The sequence below is a fragment of the Neolamprologus multifasciatus genome, chromosome 14 (genome assembly GCF_963576455.1).
Source record: "Neolamprologus multifasciatus chromosome 14, fNeoMul1.2, whole genome shotgun sequence".
NCBI classification, from domain to species: Eukaryota; Metazoa; Chordata; class Actinopteri; order Cichliformes; family Cichlidae; genus Neolamprologus; species Neolamprologus multifasciatus.
The window spans coordinates 12,700,432-12,705,441 of record NC_140452.1 but is presented as its reverse complement, the minus strand read 5'-3'; the positions used below and the strand labels follow the sequence as shown (position 1 = coordinate 12,705,441).

The following is a 5,010-nucleotide window of genomic DNA, read 5'->3' as shown; positions in this document are numbered from 1 at the left end:
GTTCTGCCACCAAAATAACATAGGATATAAAGTTTGTTGATGCTTAAAAAACATTTCTGTAAAATAAGTGACAATTTCGAAAACTGTATATAAAAAAGATTTTGGGCTTATTTTACTACAAATATAGTATTTTCCTGTAAAAGTAGGTACGGGCTTTTTTAGCCATCAGCACGTTCACATGAGAGAGGCAGCACTAGCACCTCGCAACTTTGAGTTTATTTGTAAAACTGGACAGGTCTAGACTCTTTACATAATCAGATACACACAGTACCATAGTACTCAAGCTCTGCCTTCTAAACTGTCTGTTTGAATTACTGTTTTCAGGTAGAAATTACAATGGCAGTAGACCGTCAATAAACATCTTTCAAATTTCATGACTTTGGAAACCTTTACTCAAAATTCAACCACCTAAAAATGCCAGTGTTTTTTTGGAAGCTTACTCCTCTGCTGCTGTGCGTCTCCCATTTCCTGCCTTCTGTACGATGAAAGCGGTTGAGAAATGAAGTTTTGGTATTTCATTAGAGCCCTACTGGTGCTGCAGAGCACTAAAAGAGTTGAGTCCATGCCACACCGCAGGTATGGCTCCCTCTGCTGCGCTAAGAAACTCCACCAATCAATCCCAGTCTTACTCTGATTGCAGACTTAAGCACTGCCTCAGGGACAATACTGTAAAAACATACAAAGTGTATATGCATATTTTTGGCTACGTGTCTTTATCAGCGTCCATATGTGCCACATAGCCAGCATCTGCGTGTCATTCTTTGTTCTTCAAACAAATTCAAATCCCACTTTAAAGATTATTAAAGTAGAACAGAAGGATCTGTTGTATGATCAGCCAGTGCACAGGAACAGTTTGAATCTGATCTGTCCAGTGTGTTATCCATTATTTGTGATTCATTCATGTTCTGATTTATGTTAAACACTGATGGTTAAAATTAGTTTGTGGTTTCATGGTTCTTCCTCTGAGTGTCTCTACTGGCAAATTCAAAACCACGTCAAAGATAAAGAATTCATCGCCTATAAGATTCCGGTCTTTGCAGGTTCTGGTCTTTGTTGGCATTTGTATTTACAAATTTTCTGACAGCTTGATCAGAGGAATGTAGCAGCCTGTGCTGTAGACCTGGCTCACACATAAAGTAGAGCACAAACTCTAGCACTGAATAATCTTTATCTACCTCATCAAACAAGCTCGTGGATATCTGGTAACCAGGTCCAATTTGGCTCCGCCACCGCATCTGTGCTCTGTTTGTGCATGCCATACTCTGTGGGCATTCTCCCACCCACTGCAGGCAGCTGTAGTACTCGCCTAGCCCACATCAGTACTCCTGCACCCCCGTGCTGTGCATGGTTCATATTAGTTCCCCTCCCACCTACTCAGGCCCTTCAATCCACCGCCCGGTCTGCCTCAGCAGACCAGAGCTCAGCACTGCTATTGGAGGACTATGGAAGGGATGACTGGCTGAAACAGAGCCAAGCGAGAGCCTGACAGGGTTCACTGTGGGTGTTTGATGTAAGGTCACCTCCCCTTGTCTTGTGAGAGTGAATCTTGCTCAGCATGCTTCCAGAATCAGTTCCAAACTGGACCTTTTGGAACTGAGTCTTGGTCGTTTAACTGGCTCGCTAGGTGAATTTTTTGTGGGGTTACACAGTTCAGTGAAAATGCATCCACCACACTATACAGCCTGCTTTGGAGCTACAGAAGGTTGGAGGTTTGAGGCCTGGTTCATCTAGCCTGCCTGTCACAGTATCAATGTGTAAGAACCCAGAGGGGCCACTGGTCCATTCACTGGAGTGTGAGCGTGTGTGGGAATATTAGAAAAGTTGCTTAGGCATTTAATAAAGCACTTTATCGAAGGTTTTGCAGTTAAAAGTCCTACATAATTACCAGTCCATTTACATATATGTTACTGCTGAATAAGTCAAATTTTCATTCATTTAAGATTTTTATTTTTGCATTTAGTCGATCAAAAGATAATAAGAGCTTCTTTTGGCTACTCTCTTATCCATAAGGGATTGCCACAATGGTTGGATCCACATATTTGGCAGAGATTTTGGATAGTCCTCGTTATACAATGTGATAACCACTAAACTACAGAGCCAATTCATATAAAAAAAAAATCCACAATATCTCCAAAGCAGCTTGTGGCAAACAATTTCACAGCCACTGAAATGAAACTAAGTAGAAGACAAGCTCCTCCAGTTAACTCGTCAACATAGTGATTTAAAAGGCGACTGACCAGTTATCAGCATTCACAAAAAAAGAAAAAGAAAAAAGAAAAGTCAGGTTTGTTTCTCACATCTGACCTTTGGAAAAATAAACAAGCTAATGTCTTGAGCAGGAGCCCCTCAGATGGAGCCTCTGTCATTCCAGGTGGCCAGGGGTTAATGCCACGCCAGCAGCATGCTTACCCACCCAGTGGAGTTTTTGTCACATTTATTTTTCTTGCCAGTGCAAAGCCTTCTCCAAGAACTGTCCTTGTTATCATGTGGAAGAAGTTTGCAAGCTGTGGCAAACGCTGCACAAAATTCAAAATTCCTCCCAATTCCTAAGCCTAAATCAAGGCCAGCAGCATGTTTGGCATGTGCGCCCTTCCCACTAATTTGAGCAAACCTTTTCACACATTGCTTTTCAAATTTTAATGAAAACAAATCCTTTTCACTGAGAGAGGACTTTATTCAGAATATATTTTGTAAAAGAAATACAAATCAAATTTCTCAGTGGAACTTTTGGGGTCAAGGCTCTCACTGGATAGGTTAGTACACACAAGAGTTTAAAAAACTTTTAAAAAACACTTGGAATTACATTTGTTCTTGACAACTTTGGATATGCTGGTAGACAAAGTAGGACTGTGCAGAAAGTTTTTACAGGGCAGCTGTCGGTGTGTACCTATCATACTTCCTCAGACTTTTTTGTCATCATTATTGTGTTGAGTTTCTAGTGTATTAACTCGCACACATGATTTAAAAGCTGAAAAATAGTATTGCATGTCTGTTCTTAAATAGCCCTCCGTTTCCATTCATTTCTATTAGCTGTACCTTTTTTCTTCAGCAGCATAATACCTCTCCTCTCTGTTCGTTTGGCCTTTTTTGGGACCTGTCTCTCCTTAAATGGTTAGACGCTTAATGACTTCCAGATGCGAGGTCTAGATGAAAGACAGACGCTTCAGTTTTAAATGAAAGTCTAATGAAAAAAAATGTAGGCCACCTAACAACTGAACTTTTTTTCACAACTGTTAAATTGCAAAGTACAAAGAGGGCCTGAGTATAAAATATGGGTATTGCAAGTTTGTTTTGTTCTCTACATTGCTTATGTTGTTTGATTCCTTCTTTATAAATAAAAAAAGGAAAAATGACCCATTGTAAGGGTACTTGTTTGTTTGAGCTTCATTTTGGCAAATTTACGATAATGTATCCTAAGCTTTGACCTGATTACTAGGAGTTATGTTTTGAAACTCTGTGGAGTCTTGTGGGTTAAGTTTTTAGAATTATAATCCCACAGAAAAGATTTATTTTTTAAACATTACTGGTCATGAGTCGTGCTTTCTTCCAGAGGAATTGCATTACCTGTTCTCTTTTTTTCTTATACTAAGTAATCTAAAAGTCTATAGTTTGTAGGTACAAAGTGCTATGCTGTGATATTTACTTGCCTTTATGCTGCCATACAGATTCATCACTCCATGAGACCTAATCATACTGATTTTCAGTTCAGGTGTTGTGTAATTTGGCATTGCTCAACCTTTTCTCCATTTTCCCTCCTTAAGCATGTGTTCTTGACAGCCACCCTTCCATTCAGACCATTTCTGATGAGCCTTCAGCCAACATTAGATGCTCCTTTGTTAGCAAATGTGTTAACCACTACACTGTAGAACCATTTTATTTAAAAAAAAATCCACAGTATCTCCAAGGCAGCTAGTGGCAGGCAGTTTTTCAGATACTGAAGTGATTAAACTGAGCAGTAGACAACGTCCTCCGTCCTTCAACTGAAGTGTCAGATGCATCTCTCAGTTTCTGCCTTTGCTGGATTTTTTTCCTGTTTCAGATACTATTTATCTGCTGTAGATATTTTTTTAGGCCTGCCACTTCTACTTTTGTTCTCCACTTATCCAGGAGACACTCGGGTAATAGCTCCTTGTGAATCACCATAAAAAAATAAATTTTTATTTCTGTCAAACTGTGTTATCTTTGGCATTTTTCATAAATTCAGCTAAAGAATCTGGAGCAAACTATGTGTTTTTGTAAACGATTCTTATCCATAAAATGCCTAAAGATGCAATTTAAAATTGGTTCTTTGCTATGTTGTCATTATGTATAGACACAGCAGTGATTCACCCCTTAAGTTAGGTGCCTTTTCTGTACTTCAATGATTTGTAGGTTTCTTAACAAACCAACATTCCTCTGAAAACACTCAGGTACATGCAATGGACTAAAAAATGAGTGAAAAAGCAGCCAATGCCCACAGAGATCTTTGAAAGACCCTCAAAAAGCCTGGAGGACTATCACTTAAGGAGGTAAAATATAAAGAAATGAGGCTGGCTCGAGAAAGAGAACTATGATTAGAAGATACATTGACAGTAACAAAATTTGTTTGGGGAATGTGGATGCTCCCAAATCATCTCTGGAAAATTACAATTACACGGGATTGTTGGAGACGTGACTTCTACCTGCTTTACAGACATAACTTCTGTTATGATGTTTCAACTTACCTGCTTTAAGTACTGTAGTATTATAGTGAGTGATGTAGGAAAGACTCAGAAACTTTACTTTTCCCTTGTCTGCAGTCTAGCTCTAAGTGTCATTATATCCCTCCCCTTTGTTCCTTTGCCAGCTATGTGCTCCATGCAATATAGTAACCTGCTGCCCTGAACCTAGCTCCTTCACATTTATCCCTCTCTGCGCTTTACTCAGACAGGGATAAAAAGCAGCACTTCATGGAACCACTGTTGATTGGTATACTTCTGTTTTTTCTTTCTTTTTTCTAAGAGAGTATAAAAGTAGGCCCAGTTAGAGCCA

General features: G+C 39.4%; 1 protein-coding gene across 1 annotated transcript in view; it reads left to right on the top strand.

Moving 5' to 3' along the window:
* LOC146503664 (protocadherin-16-like) overlaps positions 1 to 5,010 on the top strand; it is a 78,132-nt gene that overhangs the window by 48,320 nt on the left and 24,802 nt on the right. The window lies entirely within an intron of this gene.